The 18,359-nt window shown below is 31.6% G+C and overlaps 1 protein-coding gene across 1 annotated transcript in view; it reads right to left on the bottom strand.

Moving 5' to 3' along the window:
* The window catches only part of qm (quemao), a 67,209-nt gene extending 49,338 nt beyond the window's left edge, over window positions 1–17,871 (bottom strand). The window contains exons 1-2 of the mRNA XM_067287177.1: window positions 17,825–17,871; window positions 17,554–17,655 (exon numbers count right to left, since the gene is read on the bottom strand). The gene's annotated coding sequence lies outside the window, so the exon portion shown is untranslated. The remainder of the gene's footprint in view (window positions 1–17,553; window positions 17,656–17,824) is intronic.
* Window positions 17,872–18,359: the final 488 nt, after the last annotated feature.

Here is an 18,359-nt window from a genome sequence, read left to right as displayed (position 1 = left end):
ATTTTCTCACATTCCATCCTTAGTTTCAAGTGTTATATAAAAATGCTTAAATATAGAAGGATAAATGCATTTGAAAGTTTATGAAAACAAATTTGGTACAATGCATTTAAAAGCATTGTGAAAATTATATAGTAGTGTTTGAAATAGAAATATTGTTCTGATGTAAATAATTTTATAGATGTCATCTGTTGTAATATGTGGTAAACATCATCTGATTTTATTGATTTTCTGTGCTTAAAAAATCTTTTAGAACAGGAGCATCAAATGTGATCTGCAACGCTATTGCATACCTCTATCATATCTGTTGCAACACTATTGAACAGATACGATAGAGATCTGGTATATATAGGGTCAACTAAGTGCTCCATGGGGATCAGATTACAAGAACATTGGGCCAATATACGTCATGCAAGAATCACCACAGCCCTCTCTACGTATGCAACAGATCCGGACATCATAGCGGACTTTAACTGGGTCAAACTCATCCTCGCTGTGTCCCCATGGAATACTTCAGATGGTTGGAGGCAGTGCACATTTTTAAATCCAGTTTTACATCTACATGCAAAAATTATAAAGAGGAAATGGTTTTGTCAATGGCCTGGCAAGAGTTGATTGACAACATGGATTAACCGTTCATTGAGTCCCAGTAGGGCGACTTTCTGCACAGACACGACATGGTTTTAATAATTTTTCAAACTTATATTCAAACTCTTGTTTGAATTTTATTCCAAAAGGAAGATCCATCGAGGAAACATTAAAAAACCTGATGAAGGACTCAGAAGGAGTTCAAAAACTATTGCATACCTGACTGTTCAAGAATTTTGTTAGCAAACAAAATTTTTATTTTATTAATTATTATTAAAATGGAAATTTATCATTAACAAATTTCCTATCAGCATGTTAATAGGTGGTAGTCACTTCCCATGTTTTTCAAATTTCATAAGATCATGCTTTTCAGACATACACTTAGATATTTTTAGATTGCATCACCTTTTCATAAAACAATATACTTTAAGCATACATGTAAGTTACATCTCATTAATTAGAGAAAAATAGCAGCCATACAAAATAATTCTGAATTGTATCTATACCTTGGATGGTCATTCACTGGTCTAGTCACCCTAATAACACAATGCTAAATTTTTAGTTCAAAACTTTTTATTTGATTAAACATTTTTTGAGATATTTTTATCTCATCTCCAGATTTTCTCAAATAAAATTCAAATAAAGTACATAAAAAATATTTTTTAAGTTTTAGAATAAGTTTTTTATGTTTCTATTCTTTGAAACAGAGTTGAAACATTCATTTCATGTTACAAAAATTTTTGAAAAACCTAAACTTTGAAAATTTCAGCATTGTGTTACTAAAAACAAAACAAGCACCTGATCATTCGCTGAGAGATATTTATTCTGAACACAAACGTTTTCAATCCAATCAATGGATCATCATCAGGCGAAATTCGAACATTACAAAAATAGAACAACAAGTTCAAAATACAAAAAACTCCCCGACCTTGGCTAGAACGGCCGAGAAATTAGAAATCTATAAAAGCAAGCTTAAAGGGAATTGCATCAACGCAAGAGATGCCGAGGGGCTTCCTTCCGCATGGAAGTATGCAGTTATAAACTTCTAATAAGAGCAGTAGCTTTATTAATATGTACAGTTTAATGAAAAACTCTGTACAGCTTATTAAGCAGTGGTATTATTTAGTGTTATTTATCTGTTTTTTAAGGCAGAGGTATTAATATTTTGTATACACTTTTTGTTTGTTATATATTAATATTTTATTTTTAATTTTAACAGCATTTTTATTAATTTGTTGATATTTAGAAATTATATATTTTTGTATTTTGAACTTGTTGTTCTATTTTTGTAATGTTCGAATTTCGCCTGATGATGATCCATTGATTGGATTGAAAACGTTTGTGTTCAGAATAAATATCTCTCAGCGAATGATCAGGTGCTTGTTTTGTTTTTCGTATTATTTTCTGCTGAGCACACTGTATGTTGTTTATATTGTGTTACTACTTATTTCATTTGCAAGTCAAATATTTTATGGATAAAAATATGAAATCAAGTAACATGTTATACTGCACTGATATTTGCTGGTTAAATTGAGGAAATGTGCTAAAATGATTTTATAAATTGCATTAAACATAAAATTATTTATAAAATAGAAAGGAAAAGATATGAATGAACTGCAAGATAATGAATAATTTCAAGATTATTCAAGATTCTAGCATATATGATAGATATTACAGAGCATTTTAAATTGTCTGAACACAAAAAGTATATTTGCATATAATTGACAGCATATAATTGCATTAGCATCTTCATACTGAAATTCTAGCTTTTAAAAGATAGTTTACAGAAAATAATGTTTCAAACTTTGTGATATATTTGAGATTCATGCTTTAATTCCAGAGAAATACTGTTACGAGAGTTCCAATTCATTTCAACAGCACTTCCCTGAAAGAAAAAATTTTTCTAGTTTTCATTATCCAGTGTTTATTACCAGTGTTAATGAGGTATCAAAGTATTTTTAGTTAAAAATTATTGAACCACAATACACTCTGTTTTCAAAGGATAAGCTTTCCAATGTTTTTTAGAATTCATATGTTGAAAAAAATGCACCAAAGTTACTAAAGATCAAATGCTTAGTTTCAAAGGATATATCTATATCTGGAAGTATATATGTATGTATGTAAATAATTTTTCTGTAATGAACATTAATAAATCTCATCTTACTAATAAATATTCAATACTCAAATTTTCTGTAGCATGATTACTCCAAACTTTTATGCTTTTGTTTCATCAAAAAGATGCTAAATGTTTGATTCTGGATATTTGACAATTAATCTCTGCACACAAAGCTAGAATCTTCGACAATAGTTCACGCATCTTGGCTAATCTTAAAATATTTTCCAAGGTCAATTTCGTTTAAACCTTCTCTGCTAAGACGTCACTTGTAAGAGGAAACCCCTTATAAACAATGACGTCACGTAAACATTGGCTATCCGACTTTCCAACCGTCCTCAGTGCACCTGAAGAAGGCCTTTTAAAACGGCCGAAAACGTTTGTGCTCATTAATTTGTTTGCTAGAAACAGAGTGTGAAAGGTTTTTTGTGCCTACGATTTGACAATTAGATAAGCTACCAGAAAATAAAACAAACCATAACTAATTTCTAATTAAAATGAAATTAAAATTTATATAAATTTAGCCTATTTCCTTTCTTAACTAAATATTTTTTTTTTTTTTTGGTATATAGAAAATGTGATATTAATAACAAACAATTGAAACAGCAGTTAAACAAATAAACTACATCTTTAAGTTTATAACACATGAACACTTAATAAAAACAAATGTTTCCAACCTTAATTAAAAGACCTTCTTCAGATAACTAAAACAAAAAACAAAATAGAACATATAAACAGAGTATTCCAAAATGGACGAATTATTCAAATAAGAATGTTAAAAATTTGAATTATGTTCACATAGATGCATAATTAAAAAAAAAAAAAAAAACGGGAATTAAATTAAATAAACTAATACAATATATATAAAAATTAAAGGAAAAGACAATAATGATAGAAGATAAGTGTAAATGTCCCAAAAATTATCCATTTGGTCAACAGTACTTCATCAAACATCTTCATTCCTGCACAATTAACTTACAGTTAACATTTTCAACATTTAATATACATATTATCCTTGGCCTTAATTAAAATTAAGGCCAAGAACAGTTTGTTTTTATTAAATTTCTATGCACTAGAAACTCAAAGATGTTAGTGTATTCATATAAATTGATATTACTATAACATAACACATTCTATCATAAATGATGTAAAGATAGTAAGAACATTTATAATCATTTATTTTGAGTGCCTTTTAAAAATCATATCAATCAATTCAAGCAACCCATTAAAGCATTGCTGTAACTGATGTGATTTGTAATTCCAAATGAGTTTGACACCCTTTCTAGATTCTTTGCTTAAATATAGTGGTCCTCTAAACATGGAGACAAATTCTGAAAACATTTAGATAAAAAATATTTGCTTAGTTTAATTAAAGCAGGAGTTTCAAATCTTTTTCATTGACCACTATATCAACCACTTTTAGGTAAATTCTTGTTTCACTGAATCTCTTCAATATATATATTGAAGGGATTCAGTAAATAATATACAAAATTGTATATATATTGTATATGTGTGCAACATCTCTCATATATAATTTTTAACAGGCATATTTCTAAATTTTTTTTCATAAATAAAACTATAAAAACAGAAAATTAAGGCATTTATTAATCTTGATTTATTTCTTCTATTTGAAGAATGAATGATTGTTACTAGCTTCACGTCAAATTAACAATTTATTTGATAAAATTGCCAGAACAGTAATATTAAAATTAACAAACAATTAAAGACTATACAATAAGTCTTCCCTACACCTCAGGAAAATAACAGTAAAATTTTTGTAACATTTTGCATAATTAGGCAGACAAGCAGTCTCTAATAAAAGGTTGACTCTGACATAAGACTTATTTTTTATTATGTAGTCTTTGTTAATTAACAATTTATGTTGATTAGTTTTATAGTTTTATTTAAGTCTTAATTTTTTTCTTTGCATCATAAAATTTGAATTACAAAATTTAGGTTTAAACAATGGCTCATTAAAAAAAATCTAATTAATTTAAAATATAAAAAAAGACCCTATAACCTAATATTAATTTTTCTGTCTTTTAGACAATTTTTGCATTATTATTAAAAAATTCTTATTAAGTAAATAAATTCTGCTCTTCTTTTCAAATCCTGTTTAGCTTACTTAAGGATAATGTATTCACCTAATTTTACAGTCACAAAATTTATTATTATTTTAATTATACAATCAGGGTAATCAAAAAGTTATGCATATCAAAACATTTTGTAAATTTAAAAAGAGAAGGCTAATATACAAAATAAATCATGTACAAATAATGTTTGCAGCACAAATTTTAACAAATTAAAACACTATTAAATAAAAATACTAAAATCCAACAATTTTTTAACTGTGAATGTTTTCGCCTGTGTTGAACGGGTATCCTGATTCAAACTAATCCCCCAGTTGCTGAAACAACGGGATTGCCTTACATGTATGAAGAGGGGAGATGACGTAAGAAGAGAGAAAGTGGAAGGGGAGGTTAGTAAGATTTATAGTTCAAAGAATGACTTCCACTCTGTGAGGAAGGAGTCATCATTGTGAAAATTAATAGCGGTGTTATTGTGGGTGGCCTTATATATTTCCACCTTCTCAAAATGTTTGAGAGAGGGTTGCCTGGAAGAGCTATATACACAGCTTCAACAGTGCAAGTGCATGCACTTGCACTGTTGAAGCCCACATTGATGTCTGGGTTGGAGACAAAGATATCCTATGCAATGTTGGCCAGTCCTTTCGTGATGGAAGTCCAATGTTCCTTGAGGCGAGTGTTTAAAGAATGTATTGTAGCATTTACCATATTTACTCGCTTATAAGACAAGGTTTTTATTCATTTTTCACTGCTTCAAAAATCTAGGTCGTCCTATATGCGTCAGCGAAGGATTCTTTGCGTTTTTGCAATAATTTCTGTGAACTATGTGATCATATTTTTTACCAGATGCTCACCCTCTGGTGTTTAAAAACAAAAGTATTTTATCTGGGTCATTTCAATTGTTCTTGTGTAATGTCAGGAATAAAGATGAATAGCAATAGGAAAAGCAAAGCCTTTGAATTGAATTCCAATTTAAATTCCAAAATCACAGAGGAGCCTGATATAAGTTTTAATCTGTTCCCACGTAAAAACAGATAGTTATTCAGAAATCAGAATTCAGAGAAACTCATAAGTGTAATCGAGAGAGAGTGGATTCGACTGTTAAAAATTGGCAAAAAAGGTTCCCGATTGTCCATCTTTACGTGAACAAATTAACTTGTTGATTTTACAAAATTTTTCCTTAAAGTTTAAAATGCCAGTAATTTTTGCAGGACAATGTGTGCATTTACATACATTCGACATTTTATTTGTGATTAAACAAAATAAAATAAAATTGTATTAATAAATCTAATTTTATTTATTTTGATATTTAAAGTCACACCTCATCCTATACGCGAGATCATCTTATAAACGAGTAAATATGGTATGTATTCTAAGTGGCAGCTGGATCTATGATCAATGATGGGGTTAGTGTAGATGCGTGGTTGGAAGTGCATGTCTGCATGGTCTTTAGTGTTACAAAGAAGAGAAGAAATCAAGGGACTTCTACAGAAGGCTAAATTAAAGTTATTTTTCTTGGATATTTTCTTATATAGGGAGGTTAGTTTCCTGTCATAAGTGACGATCCTGTAAACTGTGTTCCTGGGTGTGATTTTTCGGTGAGGTAGAAGTGGCAGAGGAAAAACAACATATAAGGCCTTTGATAGTCTGTGGAGAGTAGCCATGTTAAGTTGTGTACCGGGTGATCATTAGGAGCTCTATATCTCTGTTATGTGTGTCCAATGAATGGGTGAAGGCCCTAAGAATTAGGGCCCTAAACCTGGCCATATTGAAGGTGAACAGATTATGGGAAGGGGCAGGGATGAAGGTCGGATGGTGTATAGAGCTAGTGGAACTGCGTTGAGCACCACCTGTACGCAGGCAAAGGAAACTTTTTAGGGAAAACACGAGCGTCTTTGGGTTAGATACGTACTGAGACGCGGTGCTTGTTTTCTGCCTGTGATAATGAAAAACAGCTTTCTGCCAACAAAACTTCAAAAAATAACTGTTGTGTGGTCGGTTGTAGTGTTACCTATATTACTGAGCCGCCAAGTACATAGTTTTATTCATTCCCGCATGAATAATAGGCCTACCCTGGGATGAAAGAAAAATGGCTGACTGCAATTTAATTCCTGAGGTTAATTACATAATGATGTGTTGCATTCTAACCAATCTCCAATCTCCTGTTAACCTTAGTTGGCTCTATTTTAAATTTAGTTCTCTAATGTAAAGTTTAGTAATTTCTTTTTTGTTATTTTGTTAATCTGACAGATATTAATTGGCATATGATGTGATATTTGAATTTACGAGATCTGTGGAAGAAAGGAGTAAGAAGCAAAATTAGTATTTTGAGGAAATGAGGATCAGAATTTCCCTATTAATACAATACTATTAGCTATTGCTATGGTCCTTATTGAAGTTCCTTTATATATATGGTTAGTTAGAAATTTCATTATTTACCATGAAATAGATATATAGTTTACTTCTTCCACACCACCCTTTAAATTGTACAAAATTAAGAGTATAATAAATATAAGAATATTAATACTGCTCAGTCCCAATGATCTACAGTCACTTCTCGAGTTACGACCATTCGCACTTATGACGAAAAATTTCATTAAAAAATTTTTTAAATGTGTCAATTTTTTATAGGTTTTGTGGAATATATATCATATACATATATATCTTGCACGCTTTTGGCGATTGATTGCGTCATCTTTAGTTTTATTGTGTAGTTAGTTACCCTTTGTGTGTGCTTGTGTAAGATGGCTAACTGTTTTGTTGAAGTACAGTCACTTCTTGACTTACGACCATTTCGACTTACATCCGAAGTTGCGGAACCGAACCCCGTCGTAAGTCGAGAAGTGACTGTATTGACTAATGCAGGCATTACTTTGACCTTAAACTGCAGAATGTATGTATATATTATATATTATTAAATATATACTTGTAAATAATATATAAATTTAGAATTTATCAAATTTCTATTTATTAAAATATAAATAGTTTTACATGTAACATACAAAATTCATACAGGATAAATTCATATGTTGCAAGAATGCTATTATTCCTCAACAACAATCAAATGAACAAAATGATGAAACAAAAGAAATGAACATGAAGTACTGAACTTTAAAATTATTGCATTGAAAAATCACTGGTAAGATCGTCGTCATCAGAATCTTCCTCACTAGAATGTTTTTGTATGGTTGAAGCAGATGATGGTTTTCAAGTGTAACATTTCATCATTGTTGCTTTTAAGAACTCAATTTTGTAGTTTAATTTTTATTAAATTTAATTGCAAAAAAATACGTTCAACTGCTGCACTTGAATGAGGAAGCAATAAAAATATCTATTTACTGCCAAAGTAAAGTAGAAAAATATAGAAATATAGAATTAAAATGAATGTTTTGAAAGGTACTAAATTGAAAGGAAAGATATTATAAATAGGATTTCATAAATAGTACTAGGAAAATGGTGATGGGTATCTTGGTACTGGAACAAGTAAAAAGATATTAGATTAGTACAAAAGTATTAGGTGGAACAACACTGGTGCCGGCTTTGTAGCCCCGATTCTGTTACTCGGCGTCACCGCTAGAGGCGCCTCAATCTAGTTTCGTCATTCCTTCCACTAGCTCTATAGGCTTTCTATACATCTGAATAGTGATACATCCTTTGGATGATCCAGGAAATGAACAGTTTGATTGTTGTCTTGTTCAAGGCCAAGCCAAAGGTCAAAAGGGTTGTTGATTTTTTGCAGGAATTCTTGGATACAGGATTTGTTCTGCCAGATTATAAGAACATTGTCAACTTACTGTGTATATAGGAGAATGTGGTTGGTGAAGGCGGAAAGAACAGTGGTCTCAAGCTGCAGAATAACTAGTTCACTCAAAGTGCCTGATAGGGGGTTGCCCATAGGAATACCTCTACTTTGTAGCAATGGTTCTCCTTCAAAGGAAAAGAATGAAGTATGGCAAAGTAGATGAGTCAGTTCTAAAATGTCATGGTGGTGTTTATCCAAATCCTGAATATACAAGAGGAGGAAATTACGAAGGAAGCAGAAGCATGGTACAATATGGATAGATGGATACAGCGATTGGAAGTTGCAGACAGTGAAGTGTAGCGGGCCCGGGACCTTAATCTAGTTTTAACAAAACACAACTAGTTAAATCATAATTTTTTCAGCTGACATTGAAAATTGCCTTCTTTTCAACAATTCTGGTGTAAAATCTCTTTAACATGTTTGATAGCACCTTGAAAAAAGCATCAGTAGGATGATACTATCAACAATTTTGCATAATGTATCTTTAAGGTCATTCAGTATGTGTGGATTGTTAAATAATTAATACAGACTTAACCTTAAAAAAACTAATTTATGCAAACTTATTCTTTAACCTATGCAACTTTTTCATCACCTTACTATTTCTGTAATATAATTAATTAATAATTAGCTTAATTCTAATCATAAATAATCCAAATTTTAAATACATTTTACTAAAAACTTGGGTTATAGTTATATAGCCTTAACCTGATACAATAAAAATAGATTAAAACATAGAGGTTAAAAAGATTTCATCATCTTTCTTATCAGGTATTATGTTATATTACTTTTAGACAAAAATGACTAATTAACGGTTAGTATTCTAAAACTACAATTAGTCATTTCTTATCCTAAGAGAATGACTAATTGACTTATCAGTTACTTTTTTACATCAAGTGATTCATTACATTATATCATTATATATAATATGTAAAAAGTCTGTAAAAAGTGTAAATGTAAAGTTTATAAGGAGGGAAAAAGTGACTTACTTTTTCCTTTTTTCATATTTTAATGCTGCAACTATTATTCACATATTAGTACTGTATTCATTATTAAAAATAATTAATACAACACTAACATATAAAAAAATAAAAGTAAGATTTTACATCATCGTTTACAATATTATTTTTAAAGTAATAATTCATATATCTGAACTTACCATAAAATAAACTAAAACTTTTCCAATAAAACCATGCAATAAAACTATTCCTCACTTAACTGCTTAATTAGAGTTTACATTATTTATTTCATTACATTATATTGTTTCTTTAGGGTTTTCATTTTCATTACAAATGGGTTGCAGGAACCCAAAAGCACTAGATTAATGATATGATTAACTAAATAATATAAATTCTAATTAAACAATATTATTTATAGAAAAAATTATATTAATATTTTATCATTTAAATAAAAAAAAAAGACTGCAAATAAAGTACAGTACATATTTAATATTTTATTTGCAATTTGCAAAAAGTATTATCATTGTTCTAAAGACTATTATGCTTAAACTTTACAGATTTTTACAGAAGGAAGGAAAAAAAATAAAATGGATTCTATGTTTTATTTTCCTACTTATACTTTTTCAGTCAGAATTTATCAGTATCTCATACTGTCAGATAGCATAAAAAGTATTGATAGCCAGTATGTGGTACTGATAGTTACTCAGCAAAAAATTCTATATGTTCAGCCAAGAAAAAACAAATGAAATGAACTGGGCCACTCTATTAGCCACAATGAATGCTGTGGGCCAATTGGAGCTGACATAAAAAACTAATGGGCAGGACTCCTCCTTTCATACAGAGACCATCTTTTGATGAATAGACAATACTGTCTGGTAATGTTCTCCACTATGTTCTCATCAAGAAACAAGATACAGAGAAATACAGTGGGTGATCGGTTAATGAACAAATTGGATAACAAGCACTTTTGCAAATGATTTTTATGTTCGGACAATGAACACCTCACAGAACAAACACAGGAAGAAGTGACGTAAAATAATGAATACCGATTGGTCTTTCCTTGTCTTCAGGCAACAATTGGAAATTTTTTGGAGCGCGGGAGACATCAACATCAACGCTCAACCAGTATATACTGATCAGATAGTATTCCTCCAAACTTTGAAACTCTCCCTTATACGAGGGCTGTTCGGAAAGTTCGTGGCCTTGCCTATATGCGGCGCTGCGATCAATTTAATTTTTGGCGGGAATAATTCAGTCATCTTTGCTAAAGATACGATACGAATTTCCGCTTGATTTGTCGTAAAGATTTTTCACAACAGCTTATCAGATAGTCAGTGTGCACATGCTTTGTCAAAAATGGAAAAAATGGAGACTCGTGCAGTCATAAAATACCTGACGAGAAAAAGGTTGACCCCATCTCAAATCAAAGCTGACATGGATGAAGTTTTAGGAGAGTCTGCTCCTTTGTACACCACTGTGAAAAAATGGACAGCCCTTTTTAAATCTGGCAGAGAGAGTGTGGAAGATGACCCTCGCAGCAGACGGCCGTCAACTGCTGTCACTGAAGAAAATATCAACAAAGTTCACAATTTGGTGTTAGCAGATCACCGTCTGAAAACGTGTGAGATAGCTGAGACAACAGCATCTCTGTCAATCGAGTTTGCCACATCCTAACCGAAAATTTGGGTATGACGAAGGTCTCAGCAAGGCGGGTGCCGCATCTGCTGACCGCTGAGCAAAAACGTGTTTGCACTTTGATGTCAAAGGAGTGTTTGGTCTTCTATCAGAAAAACCCACAGGATTTCATGCGTTGGTTTGTGACTACTAATGAAACGCGGGTCCACTACTACACTCCTGAAACAAAAGAACAGTTGAAGCAATGGAAACATCACAGTTCGCCATCACCAAAGAAGGCAAAGACAGTTCCATCAGCGGGGGAAAGTGATGGCCTCGATTTTTTGGGATGCTAAAGGAATCATCATTATTGACTACCTAGAAAGAGGAAAGACCATCAATGCTGTCTATTTCTGTGAACTTTTGGAAAAACTGAAGAAAGAAATCGAAGAAAAGAGGCCACACTTGAAGAAGAAAAAGATTCTGTTCCACCACGATAATGCACCTGCACATTCCGCCAGAATCACTGAACAAAAGGTAAACGAACTTCACTTCCAATTAGTTCCACATCCACCGTACTCACCTAATTTGGCCCCCAGTGACTTCTACCCTTTTCCAAACCTAAAAAAATTCTTGGCTGGAAAGAGATTCCACTCAAATGACGTCTCTGAAGTGAATGAGTATTTTGCACACCTCGACAAATCGACCTACTGTGATGGCATAAAAAAGCTAGAACATCGCTGGAATAAGTGCATTGCTAATAAAGGAGACTACATTGAAAAATAAAAAAAGTATTAACATTATTTTGTTTGTTGTTCTATTTGAGGCCGCGAACTTTCTGAACAGCCCTCGTAATTCCAGCCTTTTATTTTTCTGACAGAAACAATTCTTTTATAGTATTCGCGAGACTGTCGGATGGGTACTTGTTAAGTTTGCGTCAGTTTTTATTTTTGAAAGGTGAGAGTATAATAGCAAAAGTAGAGAGTAGGCAGATGTCTGATGTTGCTGGGCAGTATGTCTTATACAGGTCTACAGTAGGCCGCAGTTCAATCTTATCTAAGAAAGATACACTATAATCAAGAAGACTCAAGCAGCTAAAGGAGTAATAAACATCTGAGAAATAAAAAACATTGAAGAGCTCATAATGGAACCTGAAACAAATCTGATGACAGAAGAAGACCAAGAACCCTTGAATGAAGAACACCAAGAAACTCAGCATGATATGTTTTCTTTTAAAAAAGAGGATTAATGCTGATATCTGCTATTAAACATCTTTTGAAGAAGTGGGAGAATGTCAGAACAACAGTCAGGTCTTAGAATGGCATCTAAACCAAGGTGAGGTTAATAGGCTTGGCGATCTCTACAATTACAATGATATTAATTACTTCTGAAAAATCCTGAAGAAGAGAGAAAAGCAATCAACATTAGACAGATTCTTTAACCCCCACAAATGGAAAAAACCATGACTAATAAAAAGCAAGACTGTGTGTATATATGTATTTTTATTATTACATATAAATAAATGTAGTAAGAAAGTATATACAGTCAAACCTGTTTTTATGCGCTCTTTTTATGTGTGATTTTTATTTGTGCGATTTTTTTAATGCGAATTTTTAATTTGTGCAGTATAGTTGGCGACTAGTCTCGTGCGATTCGTCATGTCTTACGTTGACTTATTATAGCTAAATAAACTTATTATAGCATAAATGCACTTATTATAGTAATATTATTGCATGAATATGCGAAAAATGAAATAATTTACTTTTTAAGTCAACAAAACACCACCTGGACAAAAATATGTAAAACAGACGATAGACCAGACGATGCAGTCAAGTGCTGACATCTGTTGTCAATAAATTCTATTTCGTACGGTTTTGAGTTATTTTCTATGTGAGACTTTTTTTATGCAGTCCCTGTTGACCGCATAAAAAAAATATTTTTTAATTGTGTCGGGAAAACTATTATTTACAGCCATTCGTGAAGTTTCGTGAGATTTTTTTTAATGCGTTTTTTTTAATGCGGTCCCTATCCCCCGCATAAAAACAGGTTTGACTGTATTTTTTATGTCTTGGGGTCTCCAGAACAAATTAATCAGATTCCCATAAAAACCTATGGTAAATTGATAATCGGTTAATGAATAATTCGGATAGCGAACAAAGTCTTGGAACGGATTGTGTTCATTAACCAATCACCCACTGTACTAATGATAATATTTCAAAAGAAAAAAGTAAAAACGTGATTACTAATAGTGCACCATTTAGTAATTGACACTAAATCCAAAACAAGAAATAGGGAAGAGATATATATAAAGAATTTAGAAAATACAATAAATGCTACATTTGTACCTGCTACAAATGCTTGTGTACATTTATAAAAACATAAACAATTAGTAATAAATGCTGTTTTTTAGTTGTTATATTTTTCTAAAACAGAATTCTATTTTTAAACACCATATATGCATACTGGCAGCAATATTTTTAGAAAATGAGCACTGTATGTATGTGTGTGTGTATAGATATACACTGTAATATTATATATACAGTATAACCTCTGAATAATGGACACCATCAGGACCTAAAAGTTTGTCCGCTATTTAGAGTTATCCACTATTTACAGGTACTGTACATGTTGGTGGCTATATTGTATTTCAACCTGGTAATTATAAAGTGAAGAATACGATGGATTACAAAAACATCAAATTTGCATTAGGAATATGAAAATACATATATACATATACATACAGTGTATTATTTATCTTTTCAGCTGTAAAAATCACATTTTAATTAAATTCTAAATAGCAAACAGTTGTATAGGATACTTTAATTAAATGGAACATAAAAATTATGAAAAAATGTAAACGTTGATTAATTATTAATTCATCAAAAATGACCTGAGCGAAAGTAACAAAAAAGAAAAATGAAACTGTTGTTATAAACAGAAGTGTGGACAAAGGTCAGTTTTGGCAATGAGAGTTTGAATGTCAAGTTAGGAAGGCAATTTGCTAGCCACTTTAAGGGCTAAGAAATGTATTCGGTATTCTTGCATTTACATCATCATTTATGATCTAAGCAACTAATAAAAATCGATGTAGGGATTTGTAGTTGAGTGGGTGTAATTTTTCGAACATTTTTGCTTTTTTCAATAAATGATTTATTAAAAATTATTTTAACCATCACAAAGCTATTAAGATCATAAATTACATCATAAATTCAAGAAAACTGAATAACTTCCTACATTTTAAAGTAGTTAGCAAATCACCTTCATAAAACAACCTTTGAAATTTCACCAAATAAACACTGTTGTCTTAACCTTAAAACTGTTTTTTTTTTCATTACTACTGTACTACAGTTATTGTCAAATGAATGAAGAACTTCAGAAAACTTTATGGTTTCTCAATACAATAAGCTTAATTCCAACAATAAGACAGAAGTATAATAACATTAATATATATGACGATAAATGGTAATTGACAACTTAACCAGATTAATCTTCTCTAACAGATAATGAATATTGTTTGGGTTTTATAACCTGCCCTCCACCCCATTCCTATTATCAATGTCTTTATTCGATGCCTACAGTCAAAATTTGCCCTCTGAAAGGGTATTTGAACCAATTCCTTTAATTTTAAAAATTTCATACATAATTAATCCTTTCAGAATATTGAAGGCAGGACTTTGTGTTTTTGTAAGATTGGTTATGGACAACAGTGTCTGTCATTTAAAGTGTCCACTATTTAAAAGTGAATATAATTGATGTCCTATTTGAAGGGTCTGGGAATTGTAAAAATGTTCATTAAGTAGAGGTTAGGTTAGGTTAATAATACACACTATTTGGGAGTGTGTATTAATACACCATTAATACACACTATTTGGGAGTGTGTATTAATGGAGGTTTTACTTGACAGATATTTTAGACAAAAACATATGCTGTTTTTCATGTAATTACCAGTACTAGTTTAGTAACTAAGATATACTATAGGTCAAGATTTTATCTCTGTCAAACACCAGTACACTGTTCAGATTTTTAGATTATCCTTTTATAAAGGGAGGAATCAAGGGTCCAAAAGTAACTCTTGGGAAAATATTCCATTTCAAAATTTTCCTTATATTCCTTCTGGTTAGGCAAGATACAGCCAAAACATCTTTTTTTGGTCATTTTTTTAGTCTTTTTCTTTATTATTATTAAATTAAATTATTATATTGATGTATTGAATATACATCAACTAATAATTTAATTTTATTAATATACTTCTTGGCATGTAAGCATTTTTATCAGGTTATAAAGGTGAAATTTAGACATTTTGAAAATAAACTTTATTGACAGTGATTACAGTTCAGTCTTATAGGTGATGATCATCTTGCCAATCTTTTCTGCAAACTTTCAATCCCACAAGCACAAAATGACTGGAATTTTTCTTTAAAGAAAGTTTTTAGTCAGGTATTGTCATTGAACTGTATATTGCCAATATGGTTCTGCAGGGTGAAAAATAGATGGTAGTCAATTGGTACCAAGTCTGAACTGTAAGGTGAATGAGACTGACCAGCTTCTCTAATGTCATCTTTGCTCTATGTGTGCTGGTGTTTTGTGACGGTGGTATTGGAATTTGTCAATTTTTGGAGTGTATGGTATCAAGTTGTTATGCTAATTCTCCAGTGGTCAACTGTAGATTATCATCTATCAATTACAGGAGAATGTCGTCATCAATGGTGGATCACTGCCTGGAAAGGTTCCAGGCAGGGTGAAACAAGAAATCTCCATCCTTGAATTTTTTTGAACCAATGGTAACAGTTCTGTCTGTTGACTGTATCCTCACCAAATGCCTGGCAGATGAGATTGTGATTCTTCATTGCATTACAGCCACTTTTGAAGTATTGAGCAACAGTATGCAATTGTGTTCTTTCAATTGTTTCTATTTCCAATGAAACATGTGATGAAATTCCCCCTGGTTTCTTGTATACACACATCAAACATTCTATGATGTTCGTTTTTTCCAGTCATTTCTAGAAAAAACTGAAATGTCTAAATATCATCATTACAATCTGATAGTTCTAATAAAAAATGAACATTAATTCTAGCAATGATTTAAGATATAAATAAACAATAACATTAATATCCGATACATTCTAACCTATCCGCCTTCAATGCAGCATTGATGGCAGATAGGTTTAAGTTAGATATTGTTCCAATTTTTTGTGTTTATATTTTCATAGATTTTTTTGTGAGTCATTCAACACTGTAGAAGGCAAATTCTTCAAAGGATCGTATCTCTTACAAGGTCACAATTGAATTCAGGACTGTCAACAGCTTATATGGGACCCAGGGTAGAATGGGACCTTTAACTATTTTTTAACAAATGAAATATGTAGAATGTTTCTTTATTAGTAAAATGAAGTCTAAAAGATTTTATTTTCTGTTAGTAAAAATAACATTAAGTTTATAAGGATAGGAACCACTACAGCCCCAAAGTTTTTCTGGCCCAGAGAAAAATCCCCAGTTCCTCCCTGTTAAGAGGGGAGAAGAGATGGGGATTGGGGAAGGTCCTGCTTGTATTCATGATTCATTTTGGTTTTATACTCACAATAGAAATATCTGTAGCTTACAACCCTAACATGATGTGATGGTAAATAACAAATTAAATCTTGCTCAGTTTTTATATTCTATGAATGAAATCTACAATTTGATTTTAAATCAAGTCTAATTACTCACTATCAAAAAATCATTAAAATTGATCGGCATTTAATATTAGATAAATTATTAATTGTTGTATCTTTAGTAATGATCTCATCAGAATTAACATCAAGAAGAGAACTTCGAGCAAACACCTTTAAAAACACCTTTCAAGACGCTTGAATTTTTAATTTCTTATACGTATCCTATAACTTTCACACAGTGTTGTCAGTATTGTGTATCCATTACAGAAGAAATAATATGTTTAGCTTCACTTCACTGTTCACTCGGAGGTTCCGGCCTGTAATCTTTTCCTCCGACATTGCTACCAGTACCAGTTACAAGAAGCAACCTCCGTGGCAGACAAAGGTCTCTAATGTTTCAATACCGTAGCGAGAGACACAAAGTGTAAACCAGTAGACCAAGGACAAGGAAGTCAAAGTAGCCGGGCTACAGCATAGAAAAGATTCCAGAGCCAAACATTTTCGACCACACTGTGGACAGAAAAACCACTATTGGAGCAAGGTTTCATCTTCATCGCATTATGGAAAAACCGGAGAGAAGATAAGCCTCCACGAATAAAGAAAAGCATCGAGCCGAGCCGTCTCCATATGGACGACCTTAATATGTTTAGTCTTATCATAAGTTGTTTTACATAAATTATTTTAAACTTTTTGTGTTATTTTATAATCATAATTTTAAAATCATTCTTATTTTATATAATCTTACCTTTAATTATTGTTTATTTCAATTTCTCAGAAGATGAAAATGGTTTTTCAATAAATATAAATCATTTACTGACGAATTGGAAGTAATTAATATCCAATTACTCTAAAAAACAAAGATTTTGTCTTTTTAATTAAGAGCATTGCACAATAACATTAATTATTCAATTAGTATTAAATTGTTTTATTTAAATGTTTCATTTATAAAATAATAAAATGAGTTTTGACTTTTTATATAGAAATTTTGTTTATAAATAATTTAATTACTTACTTACAGAATTAAAATTAATATAAGCCGACTAACGGTACTGCCTACTGTTACTGCAGCTGTTTGTCAACAAAAAGATTACCGCTAGGGAAATTTCTCAATTTACATGGAAATTTCTTTATTTTCAAGATAAAGGAAATATAATATGTATTATTTGTCCAATATTTGTTCTATATAATAATAAATACATTTTGTGATTATATTCGTTTTATTAAAATTTAGAAGTGAAAAATGATTTTTAAAAATATGACTGGCCGAGCAGTTTAGGCGTCAGCCTACCGCTCTGAGGAACCCGGGATCGAATCCGCACGGGTCAAAAAATCGCAGAAATTTTTCGGGGGTTGTCCGTCGGATTGGTTGCGCCCCGTCCCTCAGCACCCAGCCGCCCCCACTGTGATTCTGATCGAACCCTTAATGGGCTTGCTAAAAAGGGCCACTCTTAATTAATCATGGAGCTGTAATACTGGAGCGGCTGCCTCTGAAATCAAGTGAAGCCAGTATATTGACCGTACGTGGCAGCACAGCACCAAAACATCCTGGAG

Source organism: Centruroides vittatus, unplaced genomic scaffold (assembly GCF_030686945.1).
Source record: "Centruroides vittatus isolate TY-2023 unplaced genomic scaffold, ASM3068694v2 scaffold_435, whole genome shotgun sequence".
Classification (NCBI taxonomy): domain Eukaryota; kingdom Metazoa; phylum Arthropoda; class Arachnida; order Scorpiones; family Buthidae; genus Centruroides; species Centruroides vittatus.
The sequence above is the reverse complement of the archived record's forward strand: the minus strand, read 5'-3'. Positions and strand labels throughout refer to the sequence as shown.